At 42.7% G+C, this 14,799-nt stretch overlaps 1 non-coding gene across 1 annotated transcript; it reads left to right on the top strand.

The window, feature by feature from the left end:
• Positions 1-9,538: 9,538 nt before the first annotated feature.
• On the top strand, positions 9,539-9,662 carry LOC144239467 (small nucleolar RNA SNORA28). The gene has a single exon (XR_013337440.1). It is a non-coding gene; the product is annotated as a small nucleolar RNA SNORA28 (small nucleolar RNA).
• The last annotated feature ends 5,137 nt before the right edge of the window (positions 9,663-14,799 follow it).

Below are 14,799 nucleotides of genomic sequence, written 5' to 3'. Positions count from 1 at the left end.
GGTATTTATCCAAAAGATACAAAAGTGCTGATTTGAAGGGGCACATACACCCCAAAGTTTACAGCAGCACTATCAATAGCCAAATTATGGAAAGAGCCCAAAAGCCCATTGACTGATGAGTGAATAAAGAAGATGTAGTGTATATGTATATAATGGAATATCACTTGGACATCAAGAAGAATGAAATCTTGCCATTTGCAACAATGTGGATGGAACTAGAATGTATTATGCTAAGTGAAATAAGTCAGTCAGAGAAAGACAGATATCATATGATTTCACTCACATGTGGAATTTAAGAAACACAACGGATGAACATAGGGGAAGGGAAGCAAAAATATGATAAAAACAGAGAGGGATACAAACCATAAGAGAGTCTTAAATCTTATATACAGAGAACAAACTGAAGTTTGTTGGGAGGGTGTTGGGTGGGGGGATGGGTTAAATGGGTGATGGTCACTAAGGAAGGCACTTGTGGAGATGAGCACTGGGTGTTAGATGTAAGAGGTGAATCACTGGGTTCTGCTCCTGAAATCAATATTACACTGTATGTCAATTAACTTGAATTTAAATGAATATATATATATATATATATATATTTTTNAGATGTAAGAGGTGAATCACTGGGTTCTGCTCCTGAAATCAATATTACACTGTATGTCAATTAACTTGAATTTAAATGAATATATATATATATTTTTTTTTAAAAGAACACAGTGACTATCTCTGGATGGTAGAATTACTGTTCACTTTTATTTTATATTTTATCTCATCTTTCCAAATTTTCTATAAAGAATATGTATTACTTAGAACAAACTGATAGTTGCCAGAGGGAAGGGGGTGTGAGATAAGCAGAATGGGTGAAGGGGAATGGGAGATAGAGACTTGCAGTTCTCGAATGAATAAGTCACAGAATAAAAGGCACAGCATAGGGAATACGGTCCATGGTATTCTCGTAGGGCTGTATGGTGACGGATGGTAGCTAATGTGTAGAGCACAGCATAACATACAGAGAAGTTGAAGCACTACATTGTACACCTGAAACTAATGTGATATTGTGTACCAACTACACTAAAATGATTTTTAGAAAGAATATCCTTACTGAGGCACCTGGGTGGCTCAGTCAGTTAAGCGTCCAACTTTCGGCTCAGGTCATGATCTCACAGTTCGTGGGTTCGAGCCCTGCGTGGGGCTCTGCGCTGACAGCTAGCTCGAGCCTGGATCTTGTCTTCAGATTCTGTATCTCTCTCTCTCTGACCCTCCCCTGCTCATGCTGTCTCTCTCTGACTCTCAAAAAATAAAAAAAAAAACATTGAAAAAAAGAATGTCATTACTTAGACAATCCAAAAACTAACCATTTATTTATTTATTTTACCGTACATTTATTTTTAAATAAGAAAAAATGAAGGAACACAGACTTGGGACTCGGAACTAGGTTTCACCTCTTACTACTAATGTGACCCAGCAAGGCACTTAGCGTGGCAAGCTTCAGTTTCTGCATCTGTAAATGAGGATAATAAAACCTGCCCCAGAGTGGTGTGTGTGTGTGTGTGTGTGTGTGTGCATGCACGCCCACACACACAGAAGAAACTATACAAGGAGTATGAATGTGCAAGGCGCCTGGAGGATGTTCAATATGGATTAATTTCTGAGCCCTTTAAGGATACTTGGGTATTTATGGGTTCCAAGGAGATTCTATTGGGCATACACAAGGCCTTTTGTTCATTCTTCGCCCTTTCCCGTCCCAACATTCTTGCTGAGACAGACACAAGAGGCCTAGGGCGGCCCCTTTTCCACCAAGCCCCTCCAGTTTTGAGGAGAGAAAGGAGCCCTAGAAAAGGAAGCCATGGAAACATTTCTACTTTGAAAACCCCACAAAGTGCAAGGCTCTGGAAAGAGCTGATATTTGTTCTTTTTCTCTCCCTCTGCTACCCTTTAAACATGTTTCTGTTTTCCTGGCCCCGGCTGCGGGAAAGGCCAAGGGTACATGGCACCGAAAATAGCTGCAGGGCCAGAGTCTTAACATGAGGATTTGGATACACATCAGGCTTCGACAGACAAGGAGAAGACTGTTGCAGGCGTGGGGCAGCAAGGAAGTGTGCCCAGAGCCACGAGGAGGAGAGGGACAAAGAACTGAGTCACCTAACAAGCCTGGACCAGATGAGGTGGGATTGGGGCAGTCATGAGCAGAAACCACCAGCCCCCTTGGGCTAAGAGTGAGGTGTGACGGTGAAAGGAAGGAGAAAGGAAGGGAACTCCGGAGGGGACTTAGGCTCTTATTCACGTTCAGTTTTGCTCTGAAGCATCCAAACACGGTGGGAACAAAGCCTGTCTGGAAAGGATTGTTTTCCGAGCCACAGCAGGACAGAAGGGACAGAAGGAGGCCTTGCGGGCGGGGGGTGATGGCTGATGGCTCAAGAGACCATTCCAGCTTGGAGATAAGTGAAGGCAGGAGGTCAGGGATGATTCAATGGAAGTCTAAAGAACTGCTTGTTTCACTCCTGACGTGAGTTGATCTGACATACATCAGAGAGAACTTCGGTGCTGCACTGGCCCGTTCCTAAAGCTGAAATAGATCAGTTGCTGTCAGATTTCCATTAAAGACAGGTCTGCTGGCTCTAAATTTTAATTTCAGAAAGCTTGCTCATTCTTTCTTTCTTCTCTAATTTTCACTGGCAGGATAGGATTTTAAAAGCTAAGAAAATTTGAATTAAAACTACCAGTGACGGTCACATGCCGAAGCTGATTGTGCAAGTAGTGTTGCAAGAGATGACGACAAAATTCTATAGGCAACTTTTAATGATAAACCTGACTCCCTTGCCTTTGTCACCTAGAGTGTGTCCAGCCAAATTCCCTCTTATCCACATGGGCTCTTCCTGTGTGTTTGTTCGGGTATAAGCCAGTTCCTAGAGTGCAGGCATAGGACAGTGTAGCAAATGCACCCTCAGCATCACCTACATTCACTGAGCACCACGGGGGTATAAAGAGATAGGGGACTCACTCCCTGCTTTCCGTGACCTTATATTATGCTCCTGAGAAATGGAAGAGTTTTTGACATTTTGAATAAATGGACTATGAGGTTATGGAGGACACCACCGAGAGGTAGATGGGTCATCTCTGAGCTTGGTGCTTTATTCTGCTGCAGACTTTCTCTCCTTGAGCTTGCAGACGCTATAGCCACTCACCAAAATGTTGTTCTGGATGAGGAAGCAGGGCCTTTCTTTGTACTTGCTGTCCCCTCTGCTGTTAATGCCCTTCCCTCAGATCACAATGTGGCTCACCTCCACCCCACCTTCAGGCTTTTGCTTGAATGTCATTTGTACAGTAAAACCATGTTAGGGTTTGAATTGTGTCCCTGCAAAAGATGTTGAAGTCCTAAGCCCCAGAACCTGTGAATATGGCCTTATTTGGGAAGGAGGTGGTTGTAGATGATCAAGGTATGATGAAGCCACTCATTACAGTGGACCCCTAATCCAATATGACTGGTGTTCTTTTTTTGTTTGTTTAAATGCTTTCTTTTTTTCCTAAGTTTATTTATTTTGAAAGGGGAGAGGAAGGGAAGGGAGAGAGAGAGAGTCCCAAGCAGGCTCCATGCTGCCAGCACAGAGCCCAGCACGGGGCTTGATCTCACAACCCTGAGCTGAAATCAAGAGTCAGACGCTTAACCAACTGAGCCACCCAGGCACCCCTACTGATGTTTTTATAGAAAGGGGAAATGTAGACACAGAGACAGACACATACAAAGGGAAGATGGTGTGAAGACACAAGGAGAAGATAGCCATCTACCAGGCAAGGAATGTCTGAGTGACTAGGAGCTCGGAGACAGGCAGGAACGAGGCCTCCCTCCCCACCCTCCGAAGGAACAAATCCTGCTGAGACTTCGATTGCACACTTCTGGGAACAACACAGTTCTGTTATTTGAGCCACTCAGCTTGTGGCTGAGTGGTACTTGATTAGAGCAGCTCCAGAGAGCGAATACACCTTCCTTGGCCCATGGTGTTTAAATTTTTTTTAATGTTTTTTATTTATTTCTGAGAGAGAGAGAGAGAGAGACAGAGCGTGAGCAGGGAAGGGTCAGAGAGAGAGGGAGATACAGAATCTGAAACAGGCTCTGGGCTCTGACCTGGCTGTCAGCACAGAGCCTGACATGGGGCTCGAACCCACGAACCGTGAGATCATGACCTGAACCAAAGTCGGACGCTTAACCGACTGAACCACCCAGGCGCCCTGACCCATGGTGTTTAAAATTGCATCCCTCCTCATCAGGGAAATACAAATCAAAACCACACTGAGATACCACCTCACGCCAGTCAGAGTGGCTAAAATGAGCAAATCAGAGAACTCTAGATGCTGGCGAGGATGTGGAGAAACGGGCACCCTCCTACACTGTTGGTGGGAATGTAAACGGGTACAGCCCCTCTGGAAAACAGTGTGGAGGTTCCTCAGGAAACTAACAATAGAACTCCCCTATGACCCAGCAATAGCACTGCTAGGAATTTACCCAAGGGATACAGAAATGCTGATGCATAGGAGCACATGTACCCCAATGTTCATAGCAGCACTCTCCACAATAGCTAAAACATGGAAAGAGCCTAAGTGTCCATCAACGGACGAATGGATCAAGAAGATGTGGTTTATCTATACCATGGAATACTACATGGCAATGAGAAACAATGAAATCTGGCCATGTGTAGCAACATGGATGGACCTTGAGGGTGTTATGCTGAGCGAAATAAGTCAGGCAGAGAAGGACAAATATCATATGTTTGCACGTATAGGAGGATTAGGAGGAACTTGACGGAGGAACAAGGGGGAGAAGAAGGGCGGAAATGGTGGGGGAAAGGGAGAGAGGCAAACCATGAGAGACTCTTGAATGCTGACAAAAACTGAGGACTGATGGATGTGGGGGGTGGGGGGGATGGGCATGGAGGAGGACACTTGTGGGGATGAGCACTGAGTGTTATGTGGAAAATAATTTGACAATAAACTATTAAAAAAAAATAAAATAAAATAAAATTGCATTCCCCATACCCTTTTCTCCAGAGTACTTGTTACTGTCCAACACGCTATATTTTTAGCTATTTGCTTATTTACCTGTGTATGTGTTTATAATCTGTCTCCCTCAGCTAGAATGTAAGCAACACGAAGGTAGAGATTTTCGTACACAGTATTCACATCTCGTCAGCATCTAGAATCAGCCATGTGCCTACAACTCTCAAGCTGCATGAGGCTCCCTTTGGTCCTCCCCCAGGTCCTCGCCTCCAGGTGAAGAGGTCCTCCCTTCCAGGTGAGGAGTCTGTGTGGCTGAGTGGATGTGCTTTCTTGATGTTGGTGGTCCAACTTGGTTAATACGCCCTGAATGCTCACTTTTCATAATAAAAATGGTTTACTTTTCAGGTAGAGTTCTTACTAGACTCATTTAATGTCAAAAGCTGAAGAGTCTTCGGTGATCATAACATCTAAGCCCCAACTGTATTAGTTAGGAATATTTTATTTTTATTTTTATTTTGTTTTATTTTATTTTATTTTATAGCCTCCATATACAATGTGGGGCCTGAACTCATGACCCCCAAGATCAAGAATCACGTGCTTCACCAACTGAGCCAGCCCAGTGCCCCTAGTTAGGAATCTTTAGGTTGCAGGTAACAGAAAATCCAAATTCAACTGGTTTACACAACAAAGGGATTTACTGACTCGTATAACTTACAAACTCCACATCTATGGTGGTTTTCAGGGAAACCTTGATCCCAGGCTCAGTCATCTCAACACTGGTCCAGTTTCTTTTCTCACCTTTCTGTGCCTCCTATACTGCCTGTGAAAACTCAAGGCCAGGTTCTCTGTTGTCATAAGATGATTACCAGCAAACTTCATGGACTTTTACATGCATGTCCAGGTACATAAGAGCATCTGTGTACATCACTCCATTGAAAGATGAAAAAGTTTCTTTCCTGTAATCTCTAGCAAATGTCCCCTCATCTTGCACTTCATTGGCTTAGAGTAAGGTACTTGCCCCTCTGTGACCAATCACTGAGGCCCACAGAGTGACATGATGTGGTGATTGGTTTAAGCCAAACTGGATTTGTCCTTTGGGATGGTTAACTTGACTGGGAAATGGGGCTCCCAGATGTTTGGATAACATTATTCTGGTTGAGATTAACATGTGAATCAGTAGACTGAATAAAGCAGATTGACCTTCCCATTGTAGGTGAGTTTCATCCAATCTGTTAGAGGCCTGCCTAAAACAAGATGAGGGAAGCCGGGACATGGGTTTCTTCCTGTACTCATAATGGAACTTATACCATCAGCTCTCCTGGTTCTGCAGCTTGTAGACAGCAGACTGTGGGCTTTCTTAGCCTCTATAATCACATGAGCCAGCTTTCTCTCTCTCTCTCTCTCTTTCCTTTTCTCTCTCTCTTGCTCATCTCTGTTCATCTGGAGATCCCTGACTAATTCACTCCTAGAGCCAAGAATAGGGTTAGATTTTCCCAAAGGGCCTTGAGTGCTTGAGCAAAGAATGGATGACTGATGAGAACTGGGATTCTTGGTTAAAAGGAGGGATGAACAAAAACTAGTAGAGAAAAAGAACAAGCATCCACCACACTTGAGCTTTTCTTGTCTTGAGTGGCAGAGCCAGGCCCGGTACTTACATCTTTACATTCCATACTGCCTTTAGTTACTTACTGCTTATCATGCGCAACTCACTGAGCTAGGTGCTGTGAGAAAATAACTCCCCAGGAGAAAATAGAGATTTAGCATGACATGGAAGGCACACACAAATAGCTAGAGAGGAACATAGTGTATAATATACGCCATCAAAGAGAAATAAGTAGGGCGCTGTTCCTGGTGGAAAAGCCACCCCATATAGACACCTGGAGCCCTCTTCCTTAGTGGAGCTACATACCACATTTTGCACTGTGTGCTGAGAATCTTCAATACATGAATTATGGGTTTCACAGATCCCACACATTGCACATACTTTCCTTAAAGTTAACATGTAAGATGAACTAATACAGAGAAAATATAAATCTCTTATGCCCAGGACTCTTAACAACATTCTTTAGAGAAACCAAAGGCTTAACTGAGTAGTGTATCAGTCAAACCTAAGTTTTAAACTGTGCCCTTGAGCCTCCAGGAAATATTCCTGAAATATTTTCCCCTACATGGGATAATGTCTAGTGAGAACATTTCTTCCTTCCTTAATCCTAAAATAGTTTACTTTGTTCTCATCTCTCTGCTCAACATCAAAGAAGGGGCATAATTCTTTTGTTCTGAATTTAATGGATTGTCGTTTTAAAAATACCTAGCCTGGGGGCGCCCGGGTGGCTCGGTTGGTTAGGTGTCCAACTCTTGATTGCGGATCAGGTCATGATCTCACAGTTCATGGGACTGAGCACCAAATTGAGCTCTGCACTAACAGCATAGTGTCTGCTTGGGATTCTCTCTTTCCCTCTCTCTCTGCCTCTTCCCTGCTCTCTCCCTCTCTCTCTCTCTCTCTCAAAATAAATAAACATTTANTATTCTAGGTCCTATGTATATATATATACATAATGTGTATATATATATATATATATATATAATAGGTCCTATGTATAAATGCTTGTTAAACCTGGTTCTGTAGCTATAAATGATGATCATATCTATCTTCTCTTTAAGCAACATCTGATTTCAAAATCTCCCTAGCTAAGGTTTCATTCCCTTGTGCTATTTAAATGGAAGTTACTAACCTCTTCATTGGGCTCCTTCTCTTGGGCACCTAATATTAATGTCTTCATCAAATATTGCAAACCCGAACCGCAACAGAGGCCAAGCAGGCAAACAAAAGAGTAAAGTAATTATGGTCAGCTTTCCATGGGTAATCTAATACCAATCTTGATGTGGCACTAATTTTTTAGCATCCCCCCCCCACCCAAAATGAGGTAATTCAACACAATAATGAGAAATTATTAGCCTATTGAAAATGTTCTGGTGAGATAGGAAAGAGCATTTGAACGCTAAGAACAAAACAACCAAATTCTCCATTTCCTCCAGAAGATCTTCCCTACCATCTATCTTGCTTCTCTATCCCACGTGGGCTCTGTATGGATATCACAGGTTCCAAAATCAGACAAGGACAGGACTTGACTGTGAGGTGCTTGTGTCCATCTTCCTTCAGGCAGATTCCATGCAGGAGGAATAAACTGTGGTAGACACTCAGCATATTCACCATGCTGAAAGCCAGAGACCACAGGGAACGGACTATAGCAGGCAGCCTACCTTCTCTTCCCAAGAGAGGGCTTTAGATGAGGAGTGAGTGCTTTGGGTACAGGATGGAAGAAGCCGTAAGAGATTCCAGAGTGGAATTTCTGACAATCTCCAATTCCTTTTAGGATTATTTGCCTCAAGACAGTTGTAAAACTCTAGTTTTCCAAAGTTCATTAAACATTTGACTGACACAGAGTGGATGGATGCCCTTGCCTCACCGTAGAGGATGCAGTGTTCACTTCTGAGAGAGGAGCGAAATCAACTGAGGGCCTGAGGCGCATTCCCTCTCTGTGAGCAGATACTGTAAGTCAGGTTATTAGGAGAAAAACTTTGGCTAAGAGCATCTAAAAATAATGAGTAAAAATGTTTTAAGGTCTTCATAAAAGCATCACATTACTGATGAGATGGAAAAGAAATATCAGGCCGAAAGCTAAGAGAAAGCAAAACTTCAGAGGTAAGCAGGGCACTCGGAATTACTTTTGTCCTGATGGTATTTGCCAATTTGGCCTGAGACCCTGAGCAAGGGTTTTCACAGACTCTTGGTGTGACAGGGGCAGATGCTAGGTCCAGGGTCCTCTAAACATAAAGGTTTAGTGCAAGCCTTCACATTAAGAGGGGCTCTCAATAGTGAAACTACCTTCCTGCTTTCACATCTGGGGAGTGTGAGGAGATTTAACTGGGCCAGAAGGAGCAAGGGAGAAAGCCAAAATCCACAAGAGAAGTTATAACTACAGGTAGTTACTCCTGTGGATTCAAAAGACTTGAGTGGTCTCAGAAACCTTAAACCCTAAATGAAGTTTAAAGTGATAGTGGACAGAAAAGTACCTACGTGCTTAAAAGAAACAAATTCAAATTCCTTACCTTCATCTTAGGCCACAGAACATTGCCACAAATGATTTTCTTGTTGTTTGTTTTAATATTTATTTGTTTGTTTGTTTGTTTATAGAGCACACACACAAGTAGGGGAGGCACAGAGAGAGGGAGAAACAGAATCCCAAGCAGGATCCACACTGTCTGTGCAGAGCCTGATGTGGGCCTCTGTGAGATCATGACCTGAGCCTAAATCAAGAGTCGGATGCTTAACTAACTGAACCATCCACAAATATTTCCTAAGGGCAGTGAGCAGCATATAATCAAAAGTATTCAAGCACACAAAGAAACCAACGGAAATAACAAAGAGCCACAAAAAGACCCATATAGATGTTAGGTTATTGAATCAGCAGTTATAAGTTACTATAGAGAGTCAGTGGATTTAAAAAATACCTAACTTTAAGTTTATCAAAATTAAAAACTCAGTTGCAAGCAACACTCTGTGTCAGATGATCGAAGTCGTCTGACGCAATTTGAGCTTGCTATAGCAAGAAAGTCTAACCTATTCCAGTGTTCTCCTCCATGAGACCAACTGTTACATGGACTTAAACAGTTAAAAAAAAAAAAAAAAAAATTAAAAACTCAGGGTATAGATTAAACACAATTCGAGAAACAGTGAAGCAGCAAAATAATTTTTTCTAAATGCAACACAGAATCAAAAGATGAAAAATGGGAAAGAGGGTTTGAAAGACACACAAGATAATGTGAAATAGGAATTCTAGAAAAAGGGAGAGAAAGAATGAGGCAATATTTAATTTCATAATAACTGAACATTTTCAGAATTGCTAGACACTTATCCAGAGAGTTGGGAAACCCATTAAGTCCCAAACAAGATAAAGTAAAACATACTTAGGCATATCATGGTGAAGTTGCAGAAAACTAAAGATAAAGAGAAAAATATTAAAAGCAGCCAGAAAAAGAGAGAGAGAGAAGATTGTCTTTAAAGGGATAGCAGCTCAACTGACAGCATATTTTCAACAACAAACAATGGAAGCAAGAAAACAGTGACATAGCTTCAGTGCACTGAGAGAATTAATTTGCCAGCCTAGAGTTTTTCTGTCTAGTGGGGGAAAAAAAGTCTTTCAAGAATGACAAAATAAATATTGCAGAGAAATAAAAGTTGCTAGTTCATCACTAACAAAAGCTCCTAAAGGAAATGCTAAAGAAAATACTTGAGGCAGGAGAAACAAAAAGATCCTACATGGAATATTGGAGACACACAATGAGTGAAGAGCAAAGCAAGTGGCAGACTCAAATGACCACTGAGAATATAAAGTTGTAATATGTTTTGGTTGTGTGTTAAAAGTTGACCTAATGGGACGTGCGGGTGGCTCAGTCAAATGAGCGTCAGACTCTTGATTTTGAGCTCAGGTCATGATCTCCTGGTGTGCGAGTTTGAGCTCTGCATCGGGCTGTGCACTGACAATGCAGAGCTGGCTTGGGATTCTCTCTCTCGCTCTCTGTTCACCGCCCCTGCTCTCTTGCAAGCACGTGCTCTCTCTCTCAAAATAAATAATCATTAAAAAAAAGTTGACTTAACATATATGAAAAAAGCAGCTTATAAGTAGGGTAAGGAGGAATGGAATTAAGTATTCTAAGGTTTTTGTATTGCTTGAGAGGAGAGGAAAGATGTTGATTAAGTTAGACTTTGGTGCAGGTTGGAATTTCTAGGGGAATCACCAAAAGAATAGAAGCAGAGTGTATATAACTTCCAAATTTGTGTGTATTAGAGAGATGGAATAATTCAACATGCTCAATTAAACCAAAAGAAGGACACACAGTAGAAGCATCCAAGATTATACCATTTCCATCTAGTTTTGAGAGAAGGCTGTCTAACTCAAATGATTCGCCACACATAGTTGAGACCCTTGACTCCAGCTGTGCTAATTAGATTCTCTTACGGGACATTAATAACATGAACAGAGATGACAAGTAAACAGGGCTAAAACACATGACAGCAGCAGCTCCAGAACGTCCCTGTCTCCCCCATCTGTCTCAAGACCAAGCTGGCAAGCTCTTCCTAGGTGCGAACTCTCCCTCGTACTTCTTTTTTAAGTTTATATACTTTGAGAGAAACAGAGACAGCACGAGTCAGGGAGGTGCAGAGGGAGAGGGAGAGAATCCCAAGCAGATTCTGTGCTGTCAGCACAGAGCTGGATGCAGGGCTCAAACGCACAAAACTGTGAGATCATGACCTGAGCCAAAACCGAAACTGAGAGTCAGGCAATTAACCGACTGAGCCACCCAGGCACCCCATCCCCTCATGCTTCTAATACATTCTACCACCAATCCCTTCCTCCACATCCTCCTCTTTTTTTTTTTTTCTTTTTTTCTTAATTGGCCTTGATTGCCTTGGAACAAAAGAAACTTAACTGATGCCAAGAACCATTGTGGCTCATGCCAGAAGTATCTTCCCTCTTACACAAAAATCCAAATGTTTGGCATAAATGGTAAGTTGTCTTCTTAGCAACGACAATCTAAAATGCAGCTGGAATCTTTAACTTATATCAAATATGCAAGATGAGGCTCCCCAAGATGTAACCCAGATGGGCCGGGCCTCCCATGGGGAGCCTTGGCTCTCACTTTACATTCACTCTGAGGCCCTACTCACCACTATGTCATATCCTCCAAAACACAGCTAATAGTACAACACATTAATAAGAAAATCGGTGTTCTAGTGAAGAATTCTTTAGAGTCTATGAAAGAGAGGTCACATCCCATATATATCACCAAGCAGAAATTTAATCCATTAGCCCATCAGACATTTTCTCTCTTCCTACCAAAGAGCCCACCTCTACCAGCTGCCTCTTTCTCTTCTTTCTTTTCTCCCACCCAACTTTTTTTTAATGTTTATTTATTTTTATTTTTGAGAGAGGGAGAGAGAGAGTAGGGGAGGCCAGAGAGAGAGGGAGACACAGAATACAAAGCAGGCTCCAGGCTCTGAGCTGCCAGCACAGAGCCCAATGTGGGCACAAGTTCATGACCTGAGCTGAAGTCAGACACTTAACTTACCGAGCCACGTAGGCATCCCACCTCCCACTCAATGTTAAAAGTTCTCTTTCTTAAGAAAGTCAGCCTTTAGTGACACCTGGGTGGCTCAGTTGGTTAGGGTCCGACTCTTGATTTTGGCTCAGGTCATGATCTCACGGTTCATGAGTTTGAGCCCTAAGCTGGGCTCTGCACTGACAGCTCAGGGCCTGCCTAGGATTCTCTGTCTCCCTCTCTCTCTGCTCCCTCTCTCAAAAATAAATTAATAAACAAACATTTTTTAAAAAAGTCAGCCTTTAATCAGTTTGCATACACCATTCAGCAAAAGAAAAACCCTGGTAGTTAGCAAAACAGCATATCCCTTGGGAGTAGGGATCCTGGTTCTTTTTACCACCTTATCCGCTGGGTTCTTTCTCAACGAACAGAGTCCCTCAAGGGTGGGAACTCTATAGCACTGCTAGCACCTTGAATAATGGCCTGGCGCAACAGACTTTTCATAAAGAGTTGTTGAATGAATTTCATACACCTTTGTGCACCCTTGTAGAGCCGAGAAAAGATCAACAAATGAAATATGTACTTGATAAGTGGTCCTTGCGGAGAAAAGCCCATCTTCAGGAATATGTCTAAAATTCTTCACAATGAATAACGACCAACACGGTCAAAGGAAACAAAGATTCTCTCCGTAGAGCAAATCCACAAATGCTGGGAATCAAGGTATAGGATGTTGGTGAAAGTGGAGGGGAAGAAATTGATCAAAACACAGAGGAATTTGTACAATAATAAAAAGCTATAGATGGGCTTGATGCCATTTTGTTATTGTTGTTGAGAGTCATATATTTATATATATTTGTATTTGTGTGTGTATATATATATATACATACATACACCTGGACATTTCATAGACCCATTTTAGTTTGAGGTAAGGCCTATCTGGATTAGAGGCATATTTGATTTTAAAGACTTCCTTAAGGAAGAATCAGTTTCCTGCAAATATATATTCTGATTGGTTAGACTGACCAAGTGAAACTATTAAAAATCCTATTTTAATGAATAGGTAAGAATAAGGTACATGGTTAAAATGACAAAGAACCACCCTAACTGGTGATTGACTTTTTATGGCACTATTGCATGGAGAATGGCTCCAATGGGTGGAGGGAACCAAAGACAGAGAGTATGCGTGCTATTGAATTCATGTTTCTAGTTCGTTCTAGTAGTCTCTGAGGCCCAGCTGTTTCCCTGTACTTCCCACTGCTGTGTGATCAGCTATGTGTGTTTACCTAATAATTTCCCTTTTTTGGCCCGTGTTAGCTATGTTCCTGCCATTTTTGATAAAACAACCTGAATAGCCCAACATGGCGTGTCCCTGCCATGCTGTTGGTAGGAAGCTTTACCCTTAAGAAGCTCAGTTTTGTCTGTCAACCATAATACAGGGTGGAAGGTTATACATGTTGTGAGAGGATTCAAGAGCTGTAAGAAAGCAAAGGTGGGAGAGATCTCTTCTAGCAGGAGGGTTTAGGGACAATGTCTTGTTGGCGATGGCTTTTGAGCTTGCCTCTAAGGTAAGCTAAGATTCCATCATGTGGCAATGAGGGAGAGAAGGTCCTCAAGAGAGAGAAAATAACATGAGCAAAGATTTAGTGTCAGACAGGACAGAGTATGTGTGGAAAACAGCCATGCCTGGCAGGTCAAATAACTTAGCAGCAACAGGGAAACCTGAAGATTTTTACGCAAGAGAGGAATGTGGTCTTTGGGATAATAAACCCAACAGTGGGTTGGGAAGGAGGAAAGGATGAGGTTGTGCAGTTAGGAGCTTAGTACAGTGTTCCAAGCTGACAACAATAAATGTTCTAATGAAGACAAGGCTGACAGGGAGTGGAAAGACAGTGAGGAAACTCCTTAATTCAGATAATCCCAGTGTTGTCAGTAAAGAAGGATCTCAGGAGAGAGAGCAGGGGACAGAGATAAGCTGGGCCTCGGGGAGTGGAATAAGAGCCTCGGAGGGCTCTGTGTGGGGTATGAGAAGTCAGAGGTGACTCAAACACTGCCAAAGGCCACTGAAGTCTTCCTTGATGATAAATAATAGGAACTAGGATGCCTGGGTGGCTTAGTGGGTTAAGTGTCCAACTCTTGGTTTCAGCTCAGGTCATGATCTCACTGTTCGTGAGTTTGAGCCCCACATTGGGCTCCGTGCTGCCGATGTGGAGTCTGCTTGGGATTCTCTGTCTGCCCCCCCACCTCTCCCCCACTCTCTCTCTCTAAATAAATAAACTTTAATTAATTAATAGCAACTAGAAGTAAAACCAGCAACCAGCCTCCTCAGTTGGTGGCCTTGTAGCAGAAGAGAGAAAATGGAAGGCACAGGTTACACAGCGTAGGGACCCTTGGAGTTTGTGAAAGAGAAACACGGAAGGAACGCTTCAGGGAGAAGCTTACAGAAGTCCTTGAGGCCAGGAACGGGGCTCCCCCATCCCCCACCAGGGGATTGTGCACCTTGAACGTGGGACGTCCTGGTCTGGGTGAGGAGGACACAGCTAAAGCCAGGACGACACTCAGAAAAGAGTGCGAAGGGACGTGATAGGATCATTGGTTCAGTAGGAACAAGGGAAGTGAGATCCTATGGAGCCGAAAAGAGAATGTCCGGACTCTGGAGTGTGGGCCTGGAGCGGGTCCGGGGGATGATCTCTTTTGTGTCCTGATGACCCA

Source organism: Crocuta crocuta, unplaced genomic scaffold, assembly GCF_008692635.1.
Source record: "Crocuta crocuta isolate KB4526 unplaced genomic scaffold, BGI_CrCroc_1.0 scaffold140, whole genome shotgun sequence".
NCBI classification, from domain to species: domain Eukaryota; kingdom Metazoa; phylum Chordata; class Mammalia; order Carnivora; family Hyaenidae; genus Crocuta; species Crocuta crocuta.
Note: the sequence above shows the minus strand (reverse complement) of the source record. Positions and strands in the feature narration are given on the sequence as shown.